At 48.6% G+C, this 27,244-nt stretch overlaps 1 long non-coding RNA gene across 1 annotated transcript in view; it reads left to right on the forward strand.

The window, feature by feature from the left end:
• Window positions 1–10,587: 10,587 nt before the first annotated feature.
• The window catches only part of LOC140425725 (uncharacterized), a 93,993-nt gene continuing 77,336 nt past the window's right edge, over window positions 10,588–27,244 (forward strand). The window contains exon 1 of the long non-coding RNA XR_011947953.1: window positions 10,588–10,647. This is a non-coding gene — a long non-coding RNA (uncharacterized lncRNA). The remainder of the gene's footprint in view (window positions 10,648–27,244) is intronic.

The raw sequence follows: 27,244 nt of genomic DNA on the forward strand, positions 1-27,244 counted from the left end.
ATATTTCATATTTATTTCTGTTATAAATAAACGGTAATTGTGTTTCAACTTACAAATCTGGTGACTGTAAATTATTGGTTAATTCACTTGTGCTGGGCCTCCAGGGCATGTGGGGCTGGAATTGACTGTCACTAGCCCAGGATGCCATAACAAAGTGCACTCAGAGATTTTCACAGTAACTTCATTGCAGTGTTAATGTAAGCCTACTTGTGACAATCAAGATTAAAAAAAGAATGGGTGACCACCAGCCCCAGTGTACATCTTACTCATTAACCGTTTTTCTGTGTTGGAAAACGATGAGAGCAATGGTTCCTCTGGGGAGAGGGGGGGGGGGCAACAAGTGGTAACTGGGTGGGGTCCCATGAGAAGCCAGGCTGCAAGGGCAAAGTGGGTGCCTCAGGAATGACTTGTATCCCTGCCTCATGATTAATGAAGATGCTCTTACTTGGGGAAACACAATTGAATTGTGCGTAGAACCACACATTCAGGCACAACCCTGAATACCAAGCAGTTGAGTTCCATTGAATATTGTCTCGTACGTTTTTCTCTCAGGGATAATTGTGTGCAGCTATGAAATGGGAGAAAGAGGGTACCCTCCAGATGTGTGTTTGTCATGTTTATTGTCACGTTCACCCAGAGAATGGTGGGAATCTGGAACTCACTGCCTGAAAGGGGGTAGAGGCGGGAACACTCACAACATTTAAGAAGCATTTAGATGAGCACTTGAAATGCCATAGCATACAAGGCTACAGGCCAAGATCTGAAAAATAGGATTAGAATAGATAGATGCTTGATGGCAGGCACAGGCACGATAGGCTATGACTATGACTCTATGAAAATGAAGTGAGGTAGAGGGATGAAAGATGGTGGCATTAACTGAGGGAACAGAATGAAAATGATATCATTATGATGTGAGGAGCAGAGGGTTGGATGGGTGGCTGATGGTAAAAAAAAAGAAGGGATGGAAACGATGATCCGGGCGGTAAAGCAACATGCTACACTGAAAGCTTTGGGAGTTGAGCTGTGTTGATGGAGGAAGACCGTCAATGTGAGTTAGGTATGGGGTGTGTCAGCATGAGCTGAGAAGAGGGGAATAGGAGTTTACGCTTGTGTAAGGAGGTGAGTTAGGGCTGAATTGTGTCTCATAACATTGATGGACAGGAAAGAAAAGTATTCCATTGAAGGTGGCAGGGAAAGTTGAGAAAATGGTTAAAAAACATTCAATGTCCTGGGCTTTATAAATCGAGCAGGAGTACAAAAGTAATGAAAGTTATGCCAAACCTATATAAAACACTATTTCAACCTCAACTGGAGTATTGTGTCCAATTCTGGATAAATACTTCAGGTAAGATGTGAAAGCCTAAGAGAGGGTACATAAAGGATCCATGGGAATAGTTCCAGGGATGAGGAATTTCAGTTATGTGGATAGGTTGGAGAAGTTGGGGCTGTTCTTTTTAGGGAACAGAAAGTTGAGAGGAAATTTGATAGAGACGTTCAAAATCATGAGGGGTCTGGGCAGTATTCTTAAAATAAATTTAGGATACCCAATTATTTTTTTTCCAATTAAGGTGCAATTTAGTGTCAATCCACCTACTCTGCACATCTTTGGGTTTTGGTGGTGAAACCCACGCAGACACGGGGAGAATGTGCAAACTCCACACGGACAGTGACCCTGGGCCGGGATTCGAACCCGGGTCCTCAGCGCCATAGGCAGCAGTGCTAACCACTGTGCCACCATGCCGCCCGCGTCTGGACAGAGTTGATAGAGAGAAACTGACCAAGAATCAAAGGATGCCAATTTGTGGTGATTTTCACAAAACTCAGTGGTAATGTGAGGAAAATCATTTTTGCACAGCATGTGATTAGGATCTAGTATGACCTTCGTGAGACAGTGGTGGAAGCAGATTCAATAATGATTTTTGAAAGGGGATAAGGAGCCGCAGAGAAAGAAATGCAGAACTATGGGGAAAGTGCAAGGGAATGGAATTTGCTAAATTGCTCCTGCTGTCAGCTGACATAAACAAGACAAGCTAAAGAGACTTCTACTTTGTCGCAATCATCCTATTCCACAATCCATGTATGATGATGACAATAAAAATACATTCACAATTTCGCCACACAAACTGAAAGGAAAATCTCCACAATTTATCTTCCAAGGTACGTTTAAGTTTGTGAGGGACAGTGTTAGTGCTGGAAATGGAACATTGGCCTGCAACTTAAGTTGAATGTCTGCTGCACAAGCGCGGCGCGACCAAGTGTAGATACACGGACACGCACGCTTGAAGCTCGCCACATTTAAACTCCCTGTCCGCATTTTCTGACCTGCTTTTCTTGATGCGCTGAACCTACTGCATTAAAAATTCAGGGTAGCGCTAACTTGGCTGACTCGCCCCCATGTTGGGTCAATTCTTACACTTTTCTATTTGCGCATTTTTTCGTGGCCCAAGATCATCGAGCAGGCGCAGGAGACATCAGGAGCCATTATTTTGGTCAGTTAATGTTTTATCTTATTAGTGTTTAGCATTTAGAAATATGTTTAAAATGCTAATAAAGTGAAAGGAAGATATATTTTAATTTTTTTAAACTTTGCTTTGTCATGAGGATATTATGAGGATATTAAACCAGGGGCTGGTTTTGCCCGGTGGGCTAAACAGCTGGCTTGTAATGCAGAACAATGCCAGCAGCGGGGGTTCAATTCCCATACTGGCCTCCCCGGACAGGCGCCGGAATGTGGCGAATAAGGGCTTTTCACAGTAACTTCATTGAAGCCAACTTGTGGCAATAAGTGATTATTATTATTATTTCATTAAAAGAACTATAATGCATAGAATGTGGTGATCAGTTGCTAACAGTAAAATTGTCCACCTAAGATATCCAGTGTTACTGGTCACGGGATCTGTGAGTCCAAGCATGGCTGATGAGCCCGATCCTAGAGCCACATCTTCAATCACTCACTTGGCAGGAGGTTCCAAAAGGTGGGATTGGTCATTGGACTCTAAGTCGCGGGTATTCTTCTCTCAAGGTCCTTTTCTGGACTTCCTTTTGTCGGCGGGTGTTCTTGAAGAATCAGCAGGTTCCTCCAAGTAGGTCTCCTCAGTGAATTGACGTCTATGTTCCATTTCTTGAGGTAAGCCTTCAAGGTGTCTTTGAAGGGCTTCTTTTGCCTCCTCTTGTTCGGATCCTTCCTTGAGCTGGATGAAAAAGATTTGGTTTGGCAGTCGGGACTCTGACATCCAACGCATATAGGCGGCCCAGCGGAGCTTGTTTCGGATGATCATGGCCTCTATACTGGTGCTAGCGACTCCTTCAAGGACACTAATGTTAGCATGTCTGATGTTCCAGCTGATTCAGAGCTAAAGTACATTTGGATTTTGCAATGTAATTTTCAGCTGTGTTGTTTTAGAGTCTCCCTGATGTAATGTTCATCCTTACAAGCCTCAGTGATAACTTTAAATGCTTTAACAAAGTTGATGTATGCAAGCCTCTGTAAACTAATTTGAGTTATCTCTCTGACAGGTATTGCAGAATCCAGTGAAGATTCAAAATCTGTATGTCATGATATTCAGATACACATATCATGATGCAAACACACATACGCACTGATTGTCAGATCAATGGACCAATCAACACACACGCAACATCACAGCCAATCACCAGTGAGAGCACACGCACTATAAAACGGGGAACACCACAGTGCCCGCTCATTCCAGCAGGAGACAGCTCAGGGCACAGAGCTTACAGCGTGCCACTCAGACATACACCATGTGCTGACTGCCTATCTAAGGTAGTGTTAGGGCTAGGTCCACAGGTTAATGGGTAAAGTATGAACCACCGTCATACGTTTACAGATGTTGTTGTCAAGAGTAATAAAACAGAGTTGTACCATCTACAACTGTGTTGGTTCATCTGTATAGCAGAACACCCAACACGACATAGTACCAGGATTGGAACCCAGCAACTGTGAGACCTACCTGCACATCTTCAGCGATCCACCATCCTGCGCCATGGACACCATCAGCCCGCTGCAGCCGCTCCAAATCGCTGGAAACCTCGGCGTCAACTGGAAGCTGTTTAAACAGCGCTTCCAGTTCTTCCGAGAAGCCACAGAAAGGGAGAATGCTTCGGACACCAAGAAAATTGACCTCCTCCTCTCCACGGCAGGGCAACACGCTATCCACATCTACAACTCCCTGGTGTTCGCGGAAGGTGAGGACAAGACGAAATACAAGATGGTCCTTCTTAAACTTCAGCAACACTTCAGTGTCGAGGTGAACGAGAGCTTTGAGAGGTACCTCTTCCAGCAGCGCCTGCAGGGTAAGGGTGAGCCTTTTCAATCTTTCCTGACACACCTCCGTATCCTCGCACAGTCCTGCGGCTATGAGGCCACCTCCGATTCTATGATTCGCGACCAGATAGCTCCTCAAAATTAAGAGCCTCACCTTAGCCACCGCCATCAAAGCCTGCGTCCTCCATGAAAATGCGACCAGCCGGTACTCCCAATTCCAGGCGGCCGAATCGGCATGGCAGGGGTCCTACGAGGCCGAGCGGGTCCAGTCGATCGAGTTCCTCCCGGCCCGTGGCCCGGACGAGGGCGGCCATTTCGCGCGCTTTCCGCAGCCTCCCGCGCTTGTACGCGCCAAAAGAGACGTCGACACAGAGGGACGTGACCCGCAGGCGCGCTCTACGCAGGACCAAACTGCGCATGCGCGGTGGCGCAACGAACGCCATGACGTCACGACGTGCGGCAACTGTGGATCCGCACATTTGAAGCGGCAATGTCCAGCAAAGAATCGACAATGCCTCCGCTGTGGCAAGATGGGACACTACGCTGCCTGCTGTCGAGCACCTCAACCTGCCAACGCTCCCCAATTCCGCCAGCCTCGCAGGGACGTGCGGGCCATTCAGCCCCCATACACCGAGTCATACCCTGACGACGTACAGACCGGTGACACCGACGACCGGGAAGCCTTCCGCGTTGCGGTCATTGACAGGAATCGGATGTCCCCAAGCAGGACCCACCAGCTGATGCCAGTGAACAGCGTTAATCCGGGTGATGAATGGTGTGCCACCCTGACGGTCAACCGATCACCAATCACATTCCGTTTAGACACTGGTGCCTCCGCCAACCTTATTACATGGTCGGCCTTCTACGCCTTGAAGGTCAAACCACCGATTCTGCCATCCCGCTGTCAGATGGTCGATTACAACGGAAACGTTATCCTGGCCATGTGATCCTGCCAGCTCGAGGTTACACACAATGCATACACGGCCACACTGTCCTTTGAGATAGTTGGATCATCGAAGGACTCCCTGCTAGGCGCACAGGCATGCAAGGTTCTCCACCTCGTTCAGCGGGCACACACTCTGTCTCCAGAAGGCATGTCCGACTTCCCGGATGCAGACTTTAGGGCACAGCTCCACTCGCTCCTCGCCCACAACCAGGAGGTTTTCGAGGGCATGGGCACACTGCCCTACACTTACAGAATACGGCTCAAACTGGACGCCACCCCAGTCATTCATGCACCTCGTAGAGTCCAAGCACCACTCAAAGACCGCCTCAAGCAGCAGCTGCAGGATCTCCAGGACCAAGGAGTGCTTTCCCAGGTCACGGAGCTCACGCCATGGGTCAGCTCCATGGTGTGCGTAAAAAGCCCTCTGGCGAACTCCGGATCTGCATAGACCCGAAAGACCTGAACAACATCATGAGGGAACACTACCCCATACCCAAACGGGAAGAGATCACGAGCGAAATGGCCCGGGCTAAAATTCTTACGGAGCTTGGTGCCTCAAAGGGTTTTTGGCAGATTCAACTGGATCAGTCCAGCAGGAAGCTGTGCATCTTCAACACTCCTTTTGGCAGGTACTGCTACAACAGAATGCCGTTTGGCATCATCTCGACATCCGAGGTATTTCACAGAATCATGGAACAGATGATGGAGGGCATCGAAGGGGTGCGCGTCTATGTTGACGACGTCATCATCTGGTCCACCACACCACAGGAGCACATCAGTCGTCTCCAGTGCGTATTTGCTCGGATACGAGAACACGGCCTGCGCCTCAACCGAGGCAAGTGTTCTTTTGGCCAAACTGAGCTAACGTTTCTGGGGGACCACATATCCCGGTCAGGAGTGCGTCCGGATGCAGACAAAGTGACAGCTATTACAGCCATGCCGCAGCTGGCAGACAAGAAGGCAGTGCTACGCTTTCTCGGGATGGTCAACTTCCTGGGGAAGTTCATTCCCAACCTTGCCTCCCACACAACGGCTCTTCGCCACCTAGTGAAGAAGACTACGGAGTTTCAGTGGCTGCCCGCACACCAGAAGGAATGGGAGGAGCTCAAGATTAAGCTCACCACAGCCCCGGTATTGCCGTTCTTCGACACTTCTCGAGATACGAAGATCTCGACTGATGCCAGCCAGTCCGGCATTGGGGCGGTACTCCTGCAAAGGGACGACACTGCATCATGGGCCCGGTCGCCTATGCCCCGCGGGCCATGACCCCCACAGAACAGCGCTATGCGCAGATTGAGAAGGAGTGCCTGGGTTTGTTAACCGGCATTGATAAGTTCCACGACTACGTGTATGGTCTCTCTCAGTTCACCGTGGAAATCGACCATCGCCTCCTGGTCAGCATCATACAAAAGGACCTGAATGAGATGACACCTCGCCTCCAGCGCATCCTACTCAAGCTCCGGAGGTACGACTTCCAACTGGTCTACACCCCGGGAAAGGACCTCATCATCGCGGATGCCCTGTCCAGAGCAGTGAGCACACCGCCCGAATCGGGGGGGTTCGTCTGTCAGGTCGAAGCGCATGTGGCCTTCACATCGGCCAATCTGCCAGCTGATGATTCAAGTCTGGCCCGTATTGGCCGGGAGACTGCGGCTGACCCCCTTCTACAATGTGTGATGCGCCACATGATGGAAAGGTGGCTCAAAGGACAGTGCCCACAATTCTACAATGTCCGGGACGACTTGGCCGTCATTGACGGTGTCCTCCTAAAGCTGGACCGGATTGTGATTCCACACAGCATGCGCAGGCTGGTCCTCGAACAATTACACGAAGGCCATCTCGGGGTTGAGAAGTGCAGGCGGAGGGCCCGAGAAGCTGTGTACTGGCCGAGCATCAGCAACGACATCGCCAACATGGTGCTCAACTGCCCCACCTGCCAAAGGTTTCAGCCGGTGCAACCCCCTGAGACACCTCAGCCCCATGAGTTGGTGACGTCCCCCTGGGCGAAGGTGGGTGTGGACCTTTTTCATGCGCTCGGCAGGGACTACGTCATCAGTATTGATTATTTTTCAAATTATCCAGAGGTCGTACGCCTGCACGATTTTACATCGTCAGCTGTCATCAGGGTATGCAAAGACACCTTCGCTCACCATGGCATTCCGCTTACTGTCATGTCGGACAATGGGCCCTGTTTTGCGAGCCAAGAATGGTCTTCTTTTGCCGCTTCGTATGGCTTCACACACGTGACGTCCAGCCCTCTGCATCCCCAATCAAATGGCAAGGCGGAAAAGGGCGTCCATATCGTCAAGTGGCTCCTCTGCAAGGCTGCTGCTGCCGGATCGGATTTCTGCTTAGCCCTGCTGGCCTATCGCTTGGCCCCACTGTCCACTGGCCTCTCACCAGCCCAGCTGTTGATGGGTCGCGCCCTGAGGACCACTGTACCGTCCATTCATGTTCCTAAACGCGGCCATGCTCCAGTAATGCAGAGGATGCGACAGCAGCGTGCTCAGCAGAAGGTGGCACATGACACTCGGGCAACTGATCTTCCTGCCTTGGCGCCTGGAGACAGCGTCCGCATCCACCTACCAGACGGTGGCTGGTCGGCAACTGCCGAAGTTCTACGACTCGTGAATCCCTGCTCGTTCCTGGTTCGCATGCCTGATGGCTCCATTTGCCGGCGTAATCGCCGGGCTCTTCGGCTGCTTCCGCGCTCGCTACGTGATCATGCACCGGTGCCACGCCCTCCTGTTGTCCCTGATGTCGACTTCGTAGAGCTTCCTGCCACTCTGCCCATTCATCTATCGCCTGCCAGGCCCATTCCTCAGCCGGTGGATCCTAACTCACCCTTGAGGCGGTCAACCTGAATTCGTCACCCACCTACTAGGCTAGACTTATGAGCATGTTTGCACACTGGACTCACTAAAGTGTTATGCAACAATGTTAATGTGTTTCTCTTTTTGTCGTTACAGGAGTTCGTTTTCGATGTTTGATGATTGCACTGTTCGGGTACACTGAGGGAGAATTCAGAATGTCCAATTCACCTAACAAACACGCCTTCCAGGACTTGTGGGAGTAAACCAGAGCACTCAGAGGAAACCCACGCAGACACGTGGAGAACGTGCAGACTCCGCACAGACAGTGACCCAAGCGGGAATCGAACCCAGGACCGTGGCGCTGTGAAGCAACAGTGCCAACCACTATGCTTGCCAACTTCAAAGCAGGAAATTGGTATTGTAAGGCTCCAGAGCTCATTACCTTTGACACATCCCCTGTGAAGATGAAGGAGAGGTCCATCGCACTCTACAGGATTTCTGGTTTCCCAAAAGTAATTGGGGCTGTCGATGTAACACATATTGCATTGAAGGCACCAAGAAATGACACTATTTTCTTCATCAACAGGAAGGAGTTCCATTCTTTAAATGTGATGGTAGTGTATGATGCACAAATGAGGATCCTCACTGTAAATGCAAACAACTGGACTAATTTGTCCTCAAAAGTTCAATGTTACACTGGTCCATGACAACACCGCCAGTAATTCAAGGATGGTTACTGAGCGATAAGGGATACCCATTGAGAAATGGCTTATGACACCATTCTGGCCAACAATGAAGCACAGGAACCGTGTGCATGTAGCAACATATCAGGTAGTGGAGATGACAATTGAAATCATGTTTTCGATGTGTGGACAGTCAAGGGCGCATTACAGTATGCACCAGAGATGCTCTCAAAGATTGTTGTAGTGTGTTGTGTATTGCACAACTCTGCCATTCAGCATGGACTGAGCATTCGCCTGGAAGTTGTCCTGCCACCAGAAACGGACGAGCTGGAGGAAGGTAATCGAGAGCCTGATGCAGGGATACCACCTGGTGCAGGTGTGCAAGGCAAGGCTCCAGGTGACGCAAGGACTATTCAAGAATGCGTAGCAGCTGCTGCTATCGAACACTGAGCTTGTAGAATTAACAGCTTATATGTCAAAACCCTCCTTCCCCTCTCCCCTCTCTCCCCTTGTCCTCTCTTCCCTCGCCTTGCCCCCTCTTCCCTCCATCCCTCTCCTTCCCAAACTCCCTCCCCTTTACAAATAGATAGGACCGTTGTATTTATGTGGAAAAATATATTATATTGATCATTGTGTTTAAGTGAGAAAATATATTTTATTGCAAGAAATTTATAAACGTTGAGGTAGTTTTATCTCATTGTTCAGTTGATAAAGTTTAAAAAAAATAAATTTAGAGTACCCAATTCATTTTTTCGAATTGAAGGGCAATTTTAGAGTGGCCAATCCACCTACCTTGCACATCTTTTGGGTTGTGGGGGCGAACCCCACGCAGACATGGGAAGAATGTGCAACTCCACACGGCCAGTGACCCTGAGCCGGGATCGAACCTGCGACCTCAGTGCCGTGAGGCAGCAGGGCTAACCACTGTGCTGCCCCTGTTGATAAAGTTAAACATTAAGATAAATGTAACCGCTTTCAAAGTTTGGTATTTATAAAATTATTTTTGTCAATAAATATTTTCCATTAAACTTTACAAGCTTCTATAAATGTCTTACTGAAACATCAAATCACAAAATTAAATTATGAGGTAATTATAAATTAATAGGATAATTGAAGTAAACAAGGTTGAAACATAAGCTGCCTCAAAACACCAGAGACCTGTTCAATTCGGACCTTGGGTGACTGTCCCACAGTCCAAAGATGTGTAGGTCAGGTGAATTAGCTATGATAAATTGCCCTTTAGTGTCCAAAGATTAATTGCGGTTACGGGTTAGGGTGGGGGCATGGGCCTATGTAGGGTGCTCTTTCAGAGCCTCGGTGCGTCAATGGGACGGATGGTTTTCTTCTCACTGCAGTGATTCTATGATTCGATGAACACAAATCAAAAATAATAAGATGTTACAAGAACAATGCCAGTAAAAAAAACCCTGGGGCGCTTTTAAAATCTTACGACCATATTCTAAATTAACATATAAACACTTTTAAGCTTGCCACACATAAAGTTAGACAATAATATAGTGCAGATTTAAATATTTTCACAGATTTAAAACAAATAACAAAACCAAAGTTCACTTATAAATAATAATCAACTTTAATCGTAAAAAATAAAATTAACAATTACTTTAAAAGAGCCAATAAAAACAGCAACACCTGTATCAAAGGGCAAAAACAAACTGTCGAAAAAAACTTCTACATACCTTTAAAACACTTGTTAAGCATGCTGCCTGTTGTCTTCAATATAAACCTGCAGTTTAAATGCCTGCCCTCAATGGGCGTTTCCGTAGCTGCAGCATCACAAGGCGGAGGGGGGGGGTGCGGCTACATTGAAACGGCACCGTGGTGGAACCTTCACTGACTATAGTGCTAGCGACCCAAGGCTGCCACTGGAACAGGAAGGTTCGTCACAGTATCTGAGTGCAGGTAAGTGCGCAGTTTTTTCTTCCAGTATGAGTGGATCGTGGCTTTCCGCCAATACTCGGAAATTACGGGCCATTATTATTTCAAGCATCCAATGTCAACATCAAGCAGTCCAGCAAGACAGCAGAAAATTATTTACACAAGACAGTGGTGAGACTGGAGAATTCACCTTCAGGGTTGTTCAGCTGTCTCAGCCTTCAAGGTTAGCTTCGAGATGATGAAGTATGGGACTAAGGGATTGGGAACATGTCAGGAAAATGCAATATGGGTTATTTGTTCAATTGGAAGATAAACACTGACTCAAACCCGTTTGGGCTAAATGGTCTGTTCCTATGCTGTAACTTCTATTGTAACTTGGGGGCTGCTTTAACTCACTTGGCTAGACAGCTGGTTCGTGGTGCAGAGTAAGGCCAGCAGCGCGGATTCAATTTTTGTACCAGCTGAGGTTATTCAGGCAGGCCCTCCACCTTCTCAACCTTGCCGCCCGCCAGAGGTGTGTTGATCCTCAGGTTAAATCACCACCAGTCAGCTCTCCCCCTCAAAGGGGAAAGCACCCCATGGTTATCTGGGACTATGACTTTACTTACTTTACTGCTGTACCAGTTATTCTGGCCCATTCAATGAGTGAGCTTCCTGTACTAGACCCGATCCCTGAAGTAGGTGGATCATATTATAATTATGTGATACTTTCTGCCAGATTTATTGATTTTATTGGATGGAAAATCTGGATGGATCCATTGACCTCTGAATCCAAATTCCTACGGAGCCCAGCCTAATGTCTGGAGCTTGAATTTTGTAATGCTCCTGTGAACTTAAAGCATTAGTGACTTGGGCTCCTCCCACTCTGCTGCTGTCACTTTGCTAATATGGCAAGAACCTGAATAATACAGAAACACAAGGTTTATCTGCATTTCCGACAAAGTCACGGTGGTGGAGCAGGAGTGATTCTGAAGCAGCCATCGTCTTTATCTTGCACTGCTGCTTATTTTTTTACTGGATGTAAATGGTTTATGTAATTGCTTTTTGTGCAGTACACACCACAATGGACTTGCAAACGAACCTATGTGGTGGTTTATTCATAACAGGGGTTATTCAAAATGACAGTTTGCGGACCGTAATAAGAAATTGTTTATGGCATTACGTCAAGCACTTTTTAACCAGTATTAGGACAGGAACATAAAGTAAAATATACCCTCATTCAGTAATTGAATTCTCAAATCCTTGCGTCTTCCCATTGTCAAAGGCAGAACAGTCAGCAAAACAACACATTACCGAGGAATTCACAGATGGTGAATTAGTTCCACAAACTGGTCAGACACTCACTGTTAGGGCACATAGAGATTAAACAGATGTTACATGAAAAGTTAGATGAATTTAACCTTGGTATTGCCAGTGCAATTAATTCAACCATCAATATTTTGCAGCACTGTACACATGGGCAACAGGAATCAGTTGGTTAAAAATATCAAAATGTAATCCTGACATTATTGCTAAACGGTGCCGTAGTGTTTGTTATATCTGCTACTCTAATAACAGTGATCAAAACAAGATTTTCTTGTTATTGCTGGATTCTTGCACTTCATAGGAGGCATTGACAATACTGAGATGACCAGCAAAGCATCTCCACTGGGTGAAGGGTTTTAAAAACATCAAGAGGTTTCATTCCATAAATATCAAGGCAAGATGTATTTTTCCTTCAATAATGAATGTTTTTTGGCAATTTCCCTAGCTCCTACTCTGACTCCCTGTAACACGCTCACACCGACTATTTGAAAGGGAAGATTTTGCTGGTTGGGATTGTGCCTTTCCAGTCTCATATTTTTAATCTTCAGACTGTTTCATGTTTGTTTTAAGAGTGAGCCAGCAAGCAGCCTGCGACTTCTGCGAATGACTCTCCCTCCCAACTCACGGGGTGAGGGCAACTCAATCAAGCCACGTGACCCAGTCCAGGAAAAAATTCTGAGGAGTGAAGGATTGAAAGTACAGTTCCTCTTTTTTTTAAAAAGCACCGCGATGTTTAGGAATAGGCCTTAAAATATATTGCTGAGAAATGTTGGCAAGCGTACTCAATGTGACAGAAGCATAATGAATGTGAAAGACATTCGAGCCTGACAGTAAAGAGACAGTTATAATGACTTCATCCTGAATCATTTTGCGTAATTAGACAGGTGGCTTTTTGGGATGTGTCACATTCACTGCAGAGTAACATCAAGTAACACTGTTTGAGCCTGGGTGCATGAGAGTTTTACACTTCTCTTCCCAGGATTTGACAAACCAGAAAGAATAAAGCTTAAATCCTACAGCATGATATTTGTAGCACCTTGATTGATGCATTCACATTGCATTCACCATTTTATCAAAGTTGCAAGCTCATTTATTTTAGCAGACACTGAAGTCCTTTAAAATAGCACAGGGAGGAATTCCACATAAATGCATTTAGCAACATAGTACAATTATCATATAATAGAATTCCACCCCTTGTACTGTCCATATCTTGTGTTGATATCTCTTAAAATAGTAGGTGTAGCCATAATTTATTAAAAATAGTATCAGTATTTTATTATAACTGTTAAAATAATTGTGTTTCCTCTAATAATCTTGGAGACAAAGAACAATAGAACAAAGAACAATACAGCACAGTAGCAGGCCCTTCTGCCCTCCAAGCCTGTGCCGTTCACGAGTCCTATCTAGACCAACTGCCTGTATCGTTCTCTATCCCGTCTGTTCATGTGCCTATCCAGATAAGTCTTCAAGGTCACTAACGTATCTGCCTCAACCACCTCACTTTGCAGTGCATTCCAGGCCACCACCACCCTCTGTGTAAACTTGCCCCGCACATGTCCACTGACCCTTTCCCCCCTTACCTTGAACTTGTGCCCCCTTGTAATTAGCATTTCCGCCCTGGGAAAAAGCTTCCAACTATTCACCCTATCTGTACCCCTAATAATTTTATAAACTTTATAAACTTCTATCAGGACATGGGGCATGATTTTCTGGCCCCCACAAGTTGGGTTTTCTGCTAGCAGAGGCGGTTTGCCAAAGGCTGCCATCGGGATCTTCCGATTCCACCAACGTCTGTGGCGTTTTGAGTAACTGCCTGTTCCATCAACAGGGAATCTACCGCGGTGAAGGAGTCACCTTCGGCGGGACCAACAGATTCCGCCGGCAGGAAGGATCGGAAAATCCCACCTGTGGTTGTGAAGTGACCAAGGGTGGGAACTAAATGTTCCAGGCTGCTTAATGTTTAGAAGAGACTGTCAAAATGGATAACATTGCTGCGATGGGAGAAGTAGGGGTATCCCTGAACATTAAGGATGGACCTGAATGTTTCCAATCCTATGAGAAAAGATGTATAGCTGGATATAGTTCTGGAAATGAGCTGAGTCAAGTGGATTAAGTCACACGAGAGGAATATTTAGGGGATAGTGTTGCTCTTTTTCACTGGATACTGATATGATAGTTATTAATGATGATATTGCTTTTCAGAGTCGCCAGATATCAAATGATACCACCACAAGGTTTTTCCGGATATCAATCAAAGACCAAACAGCCAGTTAGTTAGTTCAAGTTCAATGACAGTTTATTTACACATAAGGATTACTTCGACATGCAACATAAAACACTACAAGCTAAATTACACCTAACACTACAACAACCTGTACTTAACTTCAGGCACCCAGCTTTATGCAGAGGAACAAGGCCTTTGTTCGGATCTTGTGTGGCTGGGTCTGGAGAAGTGACTTCGTTTCTGCTGGGCTCATCCGTCTGGTAGTGATTGTTGGTCTTGAACTTGTCTTCTGGTCATGGTGCTACACTTGGTTTTAGGCGTAGGTCGGGGCCAAGAGAGTGATGCACGATCAATTGCGGAAAGACTAAAGTTGGATACAACTGTGGCTTTATTACAGTCAGATGCGTGGCCTCCTGCTGCAGCTGGTGAAATGTCAGGGCACTGGAGGTCATGCATATTTATACAGTTCTCCGTGGGCGGAGCAGGCGGTAGGAGCTACCGGCGAACCTGTAGTGCAGGTCCTACCTTACATCGCCTATTACAGTGGTTCACCACATTCACCCCCTGTTAAAAATGAGTCCGGCAGGGGTGACGTGAAACTGTATACAATTAGTGCAATTATATACAGTGGTAGGGAAAGAGAAGTCCATGTTGACGGTCCGGAGTCCGTCAAAGGTTCAGCCGGTCCGGTGCTTTGGTGCTTCATTGGGAGCAGCGTAACGGTGGCGGCGAAGTCGGTGCTGGCAGTGGTGGAGGTGGCATCGATAGCGGTGGTGGCGGTGCTGATGCTGGCCAGTCATCGGGGAACTCCGGGAGTGTGCAGAAGTCCTCTTCATCCTCTTGTGAGGAAAACGGGAGGGGGGTTGGCCTGGTGGGGTCAATATTGGCGTAGAGTGGGAGTTGGGGGGGGGGCGCATTGGTTGGGGGTGTGTGTTGGGGTGGAACCTGACAGTGCCAGGTCCCTGAGTGAGACAGTATCTTGGAGGTTGTCGGGGAACTCAACGTAGGCATATTGAGGGTTGGCGTGGAGCAGGTTAACCCTGTCCACCAAGGGGTCCGCCTTGTGGAGTTGGACGTGCCTACGGAGAAGGACCGGTCCTGGAGCAGCGAGCCAAGTCAGGAGCGACACCCCAGATGTGGACTTCCTGTGGAAGGTAAAAACACGTTCATGTGACCGGAAGGAGTGCAGCGCGTCAGGGAGGACCTCCTGCCAGCGAGAGGCTGGGAGGTTCGTGGACCGTAGGGCCAGCTGGACGGCCCTCCAAACCGTCCCATTCTCCCGTTCTACTTGCCCGTTTCCCTGGGGGATGTTGCTGGTTGTCCTGCTGGAATCTATACCCCTGCTGAGCAGGAACTGAGCAGCTCATCGCTCATGAATGAGGATTCCCTGTCACTGTGAATGTAGGCGGGGAAACCGAACAGCGCGAAGATGGTGCTGAGGGCCTTGATGAAGGTGGCAGACGTCATATCGGGGCATGGGATGGCGAAAGGGAATCTGGAGTACCCATCGACCACACTGAGAATGTACGTGTTACGGTCGGTGGAGGGGAGGGGCCCTTTGAAATCCACACTGAGGCGTTCAAATGGGTGGGAAGCCTTCAGCAGGCGCGCACGGTACGGCCGGTAGAAGTGCGGCTTGCACTCTGCACAGACTTGGCAGTCCCTGGTGACTGTTCTTACTTCCTCGACGGAGTAGGGCAGATGGCGAGCTTTGACCAGATGGTACATTCGAGTGACGCCCAGGTGACAAAGGCTGTCGTGTAGGGCCCGGAGTTGGTCCACTTGTGCACTGGCACATGTACATCAGGAGAGGGTACATGTCGAGTTTACCGGGCGATACAAGATCTCGTAATTATAGGTGGAGAGCTCGATTCTCCACCACAAGATTTCATCATTTTTGATCTTGCCCCGCTGTGTGTTACTGAACATGAAGGCTACCGACCGTTGGTCCATAAGGAGAGTGAATCTCTTACCGGCCAGGTAATGCCTCCAATGCCGCACAGCTTCAACGATAGCTTGGGCCTCCTTTTCGACGGATGAGTGTCGAATTTCAGAGGCATGAAGGGTGCGGGAAAAGAATGCCACGAGTCTGCCTGCCTGGTTTAGAGTGGCGGCAAGGGCGACGTCTGAAGCATCACTTTCTACTTGGAAAGGCAGTGACTCGTCCACTCGTGCATCCCGGCCTTGGCGATGTCTGCTGTGTTGCGGGCGAAAACATGTTGTGCCTCGGCCGCAAGGGGGAATTGGGTGGACTGAATGAGTGGGCGGGCCTTGGCCGCATAGTTTGGGACCCACTGAGCGTAGTAGGAAAAGAACCCCAGGCAGCGTTTAAGGGCCTTGGGGCAGTGGAGGAGGGGAAGTTCCATGAGGGGGCGCATGCGGTCGGGGTCGGGCCCAAGATGTCCGTTTTGGACTATATAGCCGAGAATGGCTAACCGGGTCGTGCTGAACACTCACTTCTCTTTGTTGTAGGTCAGGTTGAGAAGAGTGGCAGTGGGGAGGAATTTATCGAGGTTGGCATCGTGGTCCTGCTGGTCATGGCCGCAGATGGTGACATTATCTAAGTACGGAAAGGTGGCCCGCAAACCGTACTGGTCGACCATTCGGTTCATCTCTCTTTGGAAGATCGAGACCCCACTTGTGACACCGAAAGGGACCCTAAGGAAGTGGTAGAGGCGACCGTCCACCTCGAGGGCAGTGTATGGCCGGTCCGACTTCCAGATCGGGAGCTGGTGGTAGGCGGATTTCAGGTCAATTGTTGAGAAGACCCGGTACTGCGCAATCTGATTGACCATATCAGATATGCGTGGGAGTGGGTACGAGTCGAGCTGCATGTACCGATTGATGGTCTGGCTGTAGTCCACGACCATCCTGTGTTTCTCCCCAGTTTTAACCACTACCAATTGGGCTCTCCAGAGGCTGTTGCTGGCCTTGATAATACCCTCCCTAAGCAGTCGCTGGACTTCGGACCAGATGAAGGTCTTGTCCTGGGTGCTGTACCGCCTGTGCCTAGTGGCAACAGGCTTGCAATCCGCAGTTAGATTGGCAAAAAGGGTGGGGGGATCGAACTTGAGGGTCGCGAGGCCGCAAACGGTATGGGGGGTAAGGGCCCGCCGAATTTGAGAGTGAGGCTCTGGAGGTTGCACTGGAAGTCCCGGCCCAACAGGAGTGCAGCGCAGAGATTAGGATGGACATAGAGGCGGAAGTTACTAAATTCTACGTCCTGGACCATGAGGGTGTTGCTCTTAATCGCCTTAGTTTTATTAGCTCTAATTCTGTCACCTTTGCTCACGAGTCGCCAGGTACCTTTCTGATACCGCCACGTGGTTCAAGCTCAAGTAATGAAGAATAATGCAGCACACTGCTTAGTAAAAGTTAAATCAACGATCATTTATTATATACAGCAATAAATACTTATACAATAATCCTACTTCTAGGCTACTACCTACCACTAAAGGCCAATACTTAACTTTGGTGATGACCCACCAGGTCAGGGAAACGAATGGTCTATCGAATTGGGTCAGGCCTGCGGGATTCAAAAAGGCTGGTACGGGTCGATAATCTGGAGCACCTATCTGGTAGCGATCGCTGGAGTAAGACTTACTTGTTTCTTCGTCGAAGGGTCTCGAAGGTTGCGAGCAGGAAGAGAAGGGTCGATCTGAACTTGGCCCCTATTTTTATAGTTCCCAGGGGCTTCCCGCCTCTCGGGGCGGACCTTGACCCTGGTTCCAAGTGATTGGACTTGGTCCCAATCACTTGGTTCGATATGCTCCAATAATGGGGTGATTCCTTGATTGGGGGGTGGTCGTCCACTTTCCTTTGTCTCAGCCACTGCTGGCGCCGAAAAATCTGGATCGGCTTTATGTTGCTAATGTGTAGCAATTGTTCCTGGGGATGGCTGCTTAGTATGCAGATGGCTGGGTTGTTGTGCTGTTAATGGCTGCAGGTATCGGTCTGGGCCGACTTCCCCAGAGCCGAATACACTGTTTTACCTGCAGCTGTCCGTTTGAGTCCTGTTGGCTAATTTTCCCATCAGCCTCTTTCGTTCACCATTTTAGATCGGGGTTTGACCATTCTAATCGGGAATCAGCCATTTTAGGTGGCTACATTCCCTCCTTGTGTTCCTAACGCGAAGCATTACGTGGGGGGGGGGGAGGACACTTCCTAATGGCCTCTGCTCTGACCCTAGCTATGCACAAAAAAATTTTACCTAACAATTCTAAGGGCACTATGTCAGGCAGGGACATACATTTACAAAATAACAAACTTGGAACCTCTTATTTTTCCTAAATACACTATACTCACTAAACATTGCATTATCCTATCTTCCTAAAACATACAACAACAATCACAACATTTAATATACTCTTTCCTGGCTTGGCAGTCAAGCACAGGATCATACATTTTTTTTTGTTCATGAAAAGATTTGTACATCTTTTTATTTACAGTAATAACGCAAGTGAATGCTCTTTATTATTTTGTTATAGATCGCGGGGGTCGTAACCGAATATAGGGGATCTGATCCGATATACCAGGGTTCAAGCGCGGTACGCTCTCCTTCTCCACTTGCGGAGGCGCATAGTCTGCACTACACAACAGAGTATCGCCAACGCTAACAGTGCTTCGATCATGTAGGCCAGGGAGTACCAGGTTATGAACCTGGCACACCAGGAAGATGCAGTGTCGCTGGTGACTGGGCTCTGGGTACTGCGGGGCAGTGAAACATTAACGGCAGGGAGGTTTGAAGTAATGGGGTCTGCGGTCCCGCGCAACAAAGTGTCCATGAAAAGAATGTTGAGCACGATGAAGGGAGTCCTCATGGCTGTCCTGGCTGTCCTCTTTCCTTTTCCTTCTTGTGTTCTTTTGTTTTCTCCGGTCCTGGAGCCTCTGGAGTCCTGTAAAAACAAGCATAGTATCTGTAACTACCTTGGTTTAATATCCGGTGTGTTAGTGTGTCTGTCCTTTTGGGGCCAATTATACCCTTATAATTGGTCACTATGTGTGACTCCCTCATTTTTTTTTCAAAACAAATGTTAGGACACGGCACACTTCCCAATGACGGACCAGTGCTGATTTACCATCCAAATGTTCCAGGATGTAAATAGCAGATGGCAGCAACCTAAAGGTCATCTGAACAAATAAAAACTTTTTGAAATGAAAGAATGTCAAATGAGGTGCGTATGGGCCGCGACGGGTAAGATTTGGATGGAGTCCCCGGGTAGGACGGCTACCAATGCCGTATCTCCCCTACCCGAGTGTGTTTGATCAACGGGGGGGGGGGGGGTCTCCAGGCAGGGCGGGTCTCACGCCGTTTCTCCACTGCCTGAGCAACCGACAAGAACGGGCAAAAATGTAGTCATCGTGGTGTGGTTGCTACAGCGATTCTATCCTTGAATCACAAGTGCAGCTACGATCGGGCGTCTGGCACCCGAACCGGTATCAGCTGAAGTGTCTGCAGACAAGCTAGTCTGAACAAGCGTCTGGCCTGCTGACCAGATATCTGCAGATAAGTTGGTACCGCGGAACAAGCGGCTGGAAAAAATTCTCCTGTCGGACGAACAACACAAAACAAACGTACAAACAACATAAAATATCCTGCAGGTTCCATCAGGAAGGACAACACTTCTCCCAAGCGTTTCCTTTAAATATCATGTGGACACCTCAGTTCTCTGTTGCGAACAGGGTCGCAAAGGGGTTGGCGGCTTGGGAGTCAGACTCGAGGTCGTCCCCTTCTCCCGGGTGCCAAACTCTGGAGTGAATTAGGGCTGAAAATGCTGCTTGGTGTGAGTTGGGGTTGCTCTCGTCGTTTCGGACGAGTCTGTAGGAGTTGTCGCGGTGCCAATGAGTTGTGTCGAGTTGTGTGGGGACAAAGTCGGGGTCGTCCGTGTGGTTCGGTGGTCGGTGGTGGGATTTGTTTAGAAAAGTGATCATGAAGGGATCACTGGAGTCGAAATTGGAGTCGCTGGGTGTGGGTCCGGTTGTATGGGGATAGTAGGGAGGCGCGCTGTGGCTATCGTCCGAGTCACAGTCGCTGTCTCTGCTGCTGCAGTCTGTGGGCGTTCCGGGGCGGAGTGTATATTTTGGGGGTGGAGTCGAGGGCGAGTCCGTGGCTGGGCTGGACGTGGGGGGGGTTGGTCTGGTTACGTTGGCTGTGGGCGGGGTGTGGTCTGCTGCGTCAAGCATGACGTGGTGGGCGTGGTTTGACTGTGTTCCATAAGCCTTTAACTGGTTTATATGAAACCACGTAGTCTTACCATTTGGGTATTTTATTTTGTATACCGATGGGCTTACTTTATCCGAAATGGAGTACGGACCCGAGTATTTTGGAGACAGGAATGTGCTGGGGTTATATATTCACAACATGTCCTATATCATACTCCGTTGCATGCACTGCCTTATCAAAACAGGCCTTGCTCTGTTTCTTTTTGGTGCCCAATTTAACTGCGGCTGCTAACGGAGCCGTTTTGACATTAGCAACTAATTGCTCCACGGCTTTCTCGTGGGTGAGGGCCGTGATTTCAGGGTTGGTCAGGTCTAAACCTAACAAGTATTCTGTCCCTTTCATGGGGAGTCCGGTCAGAAGAGTGTGTGGGGTGTAACCTGTGGAGGTGGAAACAGTGTTACTCAAAAACATCAGTGCAAAAGGGAGGACTGAGTCCCAAGTGGTGTTGTTCTGCTGGACCATTTTTCGGAGGGTGGTTTTTAGGGCCCGATTCATGCGCTCCACTATACCACTCGACTGTGGGTGTTACGCAATGTGGAATTTTTGGGTGATGCCAAGTATCGTGAGGACGTTGTGCACTACCCGTCCCGTAAAGTGAGAACCTTGGTCCGATTCAATACTGCGGGGGAGTCCCCATCTTGTAAAGATGTGGTGGGTTAGGATCTTGGCTGTGGTTTTCGCGGTGTTGGTGTGGGCTGGAAATGCTTCCACCCACTTTGTAAAGGTGTCTATGACCACCAGTACATATTTATAGCCATTCCTGTAAGGGGGCAATGGACCTATAAAATCAATCTGGAGGTTAGTCCAGGTGCCGTTAACGGGTCGGGTGTGGCTGAGTTGAGCCTTTTTGGCATATCTATCGGGGTTGTTCTGTGCACAGATAAGGCAATTCTCAATGTAATGGCTTACATCTTCCTTGAGATTTGGCCATCAACAAAGCTGTTTGAGGTGGGCTGTAGTGGGATCGATTCCCTGGTGTCTATGACCATCATGGAATAAACAAATTAATTGGTTCCTATCCTGCTCAGGAACTACATAAAGGGTGTCCTTTAACACCACACCGTCATGTGTGGTTAGTGTATTTCTGAACCTCTCGTAGGAGGCTGGAAACTTCCCTTTCACAATCTCAGTGAGAGCGCTATCCCGCTTCTGGGCCTCTACTAGATCCTCAATCCTAGTCTGCGTGACCTGAACTGCACTCACTGGCGCACTCACTGGCGCGCTTTCGGGGGGTTTTCCAAAAATACCCATGCCTGGATCCTGCCTTAGCCAGTGCGTCGGCTTTTACATTTCCAGGGCGGGAGGAACGATGGTGGCTGCGGACTTTTATAATGCCAAAAGTCGTGTCCTGGGCTTTTTGTAAAATATGGCGGAGTAATGGGGCTGAGGGGAGGGGTTTCCCATCCGCAGAAACAAATCCTCTTGTTTCCCACAGGGGCAGAAATTCTGTAAGGCTGTTACAGACATAGAGGCTGTCTGAGTATATGTCTGCTGGGCTGAGGAAGGAATCTGGGTGGTCTACTATGTACGCGATGGCCGCAAGCTCTGCTGCCTGCGCGCCTAAGTGCCCGGGGAGTTTTAATGCTATTTCCTCGAGGGCGCGTCCCTGCGCTTCCTCAACATAAATCTCGCAACCTGTTATGCGTTGCCCATCTAAGACTGTGGAAGATCCATCCACATAAATCCTAATGGGTTCACACGTGTCCGGGTGAGGGGGGCTCTGAGATGGATTTCCTATATTTCTGGGGGGTGTTTTTGCTATAAAGGGGCCTGTGTGGTGTGGAGAGATGATTTCACATTCATGGGGGGTTCCGGGGTACTGCAAATTGTCCGCGAAGTATGTGTGGGTCTTTGTCCGTTTTACTGTGATGTCCCGTCCTTGCAAGAGAAGGGTCCACCTAGCTGCGCGGATTTGGCTGACGGTACCGTCCTTGAGTCGTCCGTCCAGTAAAAGTTGGGTGGGGGTGTGCTCGGTCAGAATGGTGATGGGGTTCAGTCCGTTAATGTATGAAAAGTACTGGACTGCCCAGAAAACTGCGAGCAGGTGCCTCTCACAGGCTGAAAATCCCTGCTCCACAGCATCTAAAAGTCGGGAAGCATAAGCTACGGGTCTTAACTGGTCGTGCCGTTCCTGCAGGAGCACGGCTGAAAGGGTGTGGTCTGTGGTCGCTACCTCTATGGCGTAAGGGGAAAGCGGGTCTGAAACTTGTAGTGCGGCGGCGGCTATGAGCGGCTGTTTTAATGATTCCACAGCATCCGTATGCTGCGGAAGCCATTCCCAGGGGGCTCCTTTCTTTAGGAGGTCTGAGAGGGGCGCTGCCTTGCTGGCGAAACCGTCAATGTGGTTTCGGCAGCAGCCAACCAGTCCTAAAAACGACCGGAGGGCTGAAACGTGTTGGGGAAGGGGCAATTTAACAATCGAGTCAATTCTTTTGTGCTCGATCTCACGTTTGCCGTGTGTGATAATAGTACCCAAATATACCACTTTTCCAATATCTGGGCCTTTTTGGGGTTTACTTTACAGCCAATGGAATGTAGTAATTCCAGGAGTTCGGACAGAAGCTCAATGTGCTCTTCCTTTGTGTCTGTCTGCAGTAGTAGATCATCTACATACTGTACCAGACATTCGGGGCGAGAAAATTTCGCTAGTCTATTTGCCAGCTGTCGGTGGAAAATGGAGGGGGAGTTGTGGAAGCCTTGTGGCAGGCACGTCCACAAAGTTTAAACTGCACTCTGAAAGTGAAGGCAAATTTATACTGGCACCCCTTTGCCAATGGAATGGACCAGAATCCATTACTGACGTCCAAAACCATGAAATATCGGGAATTGAGTCCCTGTTTGAGCATGGTCTCGGGACTTGTTGCTACTGTGGGGGCTGCTGCAGGGGTGATTTTGTTGAGTTCCCGATAATCGATGGTCAGGCGCCATGATCCGTCGGGCTTCCTCACTGGCCAAATCGGGGCATTATTAGTAGAGGCTACCGATCTTAGTACGCCCTGCTCTAATAAGCTCTCTATAACTTTTAGGATTTCTCCCTCTGCTTCTTGGGGGAATCCGTACTGTTTTTGCGGTCTAGGGTCCGGTCCTGTTACTTGTACGGAGCCAGTCATCCCTCCACAGTCGTGCTTGTGGGTCGCGAATGCTGCCCTGTTCTTTTGCAGGACTGCACTACAAGCCTGTCCGTGCTGAGTGTGGTGGGGTTGAACCAAAACTCGCCTACTGCGCTAATTTTGTTCATGTAGTCCCCTATGTTGAGCGTTGTGGGGGCTCTAGCGGATTTCGCCATCTTCCAGACGCACTGGTTGACTGGATCGAAGGATAGGTGGTGGGAATTCATAAAGTCGAATCCCTGGATGTGTTCTGCTGCGTGGGGCAGGTCTACTAAAACTACGGGATGTTTTGTGGTTATGTTTCCTATTTGAATGGGTACAGGGGCCGTGATGTGTCCCTGCTGTGATTGGCCTGTAAAGCCGCTGAGGGTGATAATGGCTGTAGTGGGCCACGTGTCCTGAAAAAGGGTGGAGGAATTTATGGTGGTGCAGGACCCTCCTGTGTCCCAAAGAAACTCGATAGGCTGTCCCCAGATTTTCGCTGCGACTATGGGTCGTCCTGACCTATCCCAAAGGGTATCGCAGACCCAACTGGGGGAACCCGTACACCGTCAGTCTGTTTCGGTCAAGTCCGTCTGATCCGAACGGGCGCTAACACAATGGATGGGCTCTGCCTTTTTCTTACTCAGAGTGCCTGTTTGTTGGGCTTTCTGTGGCTTTTTGGGGCCATTGCACTCTTTCACAAAAGGTCCCAACTGTCCGCAGTTGTAACATTCTTGTGATTTGGGTGGGGGGCTGTTCTTTCCCTCATTCACTCAGGCGGGGTTGTGAGGTGTGGCTTTTACTGCCTGCATGTCTGCGGCGGCTTGCTTTTCCTCGGTGGTTATAGCGGCGGGTCTATTGTGAAAAGACTGCTCCCAAACACGGGACAATCTTTTAACCACCCTCTTCTCGTTATGAGCCTCCTCCGAGGGATCATAACTATTGCAGGCATTCTGTCCTGCCTCTGTGGCATGGGAGATAAGGGTGCGGGTCCATTTGGCCATATTGTCTGGGGACAAATGGGCACGGTCTACGTCTCCAAAAACGGCTTCAAAGTGAATCCATAGGCGTCCTGCGAACGCTGTGGGTTGCTCAGACTTCTTCTGCCTACACTTATTTAGGCCATAGAACATAGAACATAGAACAATACAGCGCAGTACAGGCCCTTCGGCCCACGATGTTGCACCGAAACAAAAGCCATCTAACCTACACTATGCCATTATCATCCATATGTTTATCCAATAAACTTTTAAATGCCCTCAATGTTGGCGAGTTCACTACTGTAGCAGGTAGGGCATTCCACGGCCTCACTACTCTTTGCGTAAAGAACCTAAACCCCCATCTACGGGGTCACCCCGGTTATACCCGATCGCATCCATTATCGCGGTATGCATTTCTGCAATGGTGCCTCCTTCTACGTTCTGTGGGTCGGGAAGGGCTGCCGCTACCGATGGATCCAAACTTAGAACCATGAGCTTTACATGCTCTCTCTCATCCAGGCCGTACATGGTCGCCTGATGTTTGACGGTGGCAAAGATGTGTGGGTCTGAAGCGGGGAGGAACGGTGTGATTTTTGCGCACGTGTCTCGTAATTGGGTCACTGTGAGGGGGGTGGAATATAGGAATTCCGCCTCGTCCGATGTGGCTGTGCGGTGGGTTGTTACAGGGTTCATGGGAGCCTGAACTACCTACTGTGTGAGGGGTGTGGGTGCTTTTCTCTTTTGGGGCTTTCCCTGCGCACATGTTCCCTGAACATATCTCTGCGCTGTTTCCTGTAATTCTTCCCAATCAGGGCTGTCTTCCTCATCTAATTTTTCCCCAAAGGTTTCTTGAAATCCCTTCTGGACAGAAAGCAGTGATTGCAGGTCTGCAATTTGCTTCCGGCACTTTGCATGGTCTATGGTGCTCTGTCTTTGTTCTGTGGTTGCAGCGTGGAGTGCTCTCAAGGCTGCCTTGAGATCACTACATTGTTTCTGTAGCGTCTCCACCTGCTTCTCTGTTTCTTTCTTTACCAGGACTGCACGTTGCGTGTCCTGATAAGCCTTTTCATACTGGGACTGGAAACTACTCAAATGCGCCAGACAAGACAGGTGACCCCGTTTGGCGTCAGCCACCTCTTCGTCCTTTGCTGCTAATTTCCTCCTTAATTCCAGATTTGCTTTCTCAACCTCGCATACACCGACTTTACTCATACGATGTATGCCCTCTACTTCTTTGCGGAGCGTCTTGATGACCTCCTCTGTGCCTCGCAATTGTGCCAGGCAGGACACAATTGCCATCGGCTTGCGAGCTTTTGCTAAACTCTTTTTGTGGATCTCACTCATGTTCTCCCACCAAGTATGCCCTATACTTCCGGGACCTGAGTCGTCATTATTGCAGAAATCATTCCACATGAGCCATCCTTTGCCCTTGAGGTATTTCCGAATTTCCTCTTCCCAAGTGGGACACTGTCCCACTCTACTGCTGCTGGTCGCTGCGACCGCAAATTCCTTGGGGTTCATGAGGCGTTGCATTGCCTGCATGGCCATCTTTCCTATTCGCTTGCTTCGTTTAAATTTGGAACAGGGGGCTAAGGTGGTGTCGTAGATGCGGGTACGGCTTGCGCTAATTTCCGAAAATACAGACTTCCGACAGTTTTGACGCTACAAAAATCTATCAGTTTTACCTCATAACCCTGTTAGTTACGCATGCATACACACACTTCCGAATTATGACTATTAATCAGAATTGCTTGAACACTTGTGGTTTTTGTTTCCAATTGGATTCTAATTCAAAATTTCTTGGGTTCTCCCGGAGTGGTTTTCCACTTCTAGATCGGGTCCCGTCAGGATGTCGCCAAAATGTTGCTCTTATTAGCCTTAATTTTATTAGCTCTAATTCTGTCACCTTTGCTCACGAGTCGCCAGGTATCTTTCTGATACCGCCACGTGGTTCAAGCTCAAGTAATGATTAATAATGCAGCACACCGCTTAGTAAAAGTTAAATCAACGATCATTTATTATATACAGCAATAAATACTTATACAATAATCCTACTTCTAGACTACTACCTACCACTAAAGTCCAATACTTAACTTTGGTGATGACCCACCAGGTCAGGGAAACAAATGGTCTATCGAATTGGGTCTGGCCTGTGGGATTCAAAAAGGCTGGTACGGGTCGATAATCTGGAGCACCTATCTGGTAGCGATCGCTGGAGTAAGACTTACTTGTTTCTTCATCGAAGGGTCTCGAAGGTTGCGAGCAGGAAGAGAAGGGTCGATCTGAACTTGGCCCCTATTTTTATAGTTCCCAGGGGCTTCCCGCCTCTCGGGGTGGACCTTGACCCTGGTTTCAAGTGATTGGACTTGGTCCCAATCACTTGGTTCGATATGCTCCAATAATGGGGCGATTCCTTGATCGGGGGGTGGTCGTCTACCTTCCTTTGTCACAGCCACTGCTGGCGCCGAAAAGTCTGGACTGGCTTTATGTTGCTAATGTGTAGCAATTGTTCCTGGGGATGGCTGCTTAGTATGCAGATGGCTGGGTTGTTGTGCTGTTAATGGCTGCAGGTATCGGTCTGGGCCGACTTCCCCAGGGCCGAATACACTGTTATACCTGCAGCTGTCCGTTTGAGTCCTGTTGGCTGATTTTCCCATCAGCCTCTTTCGTTCGCCATTTTAGATCGGGGTTTGACAATTCTAATCGGAAATCAGCCATTTTAGGTGGCTACAAGGGTGACTGTACAAAAGCCTCAGATCCGATCGGAGTGGGATCCGGAGGCTGGGGAGGTCCTTTG

The sequence above is a fragment of the Scyliorhinus torazame genome, chromosome 6 (assembly GCF_047496885.1).
Source record: "Scyliorhinus torazame isolate Kashiwa2021f chromosome 6, sScyTor2.1, whole genome shotgun sequence".
In the NCBI taxonomy this organism is placed as follows: domain Eukaryota; kingdom Metazoa; phylum Chordata; class Chondrichthyes; order Carcharhiniformes; family Scyliorhinidae; genus Scyliorhinus; species Scyliorhinus torazame.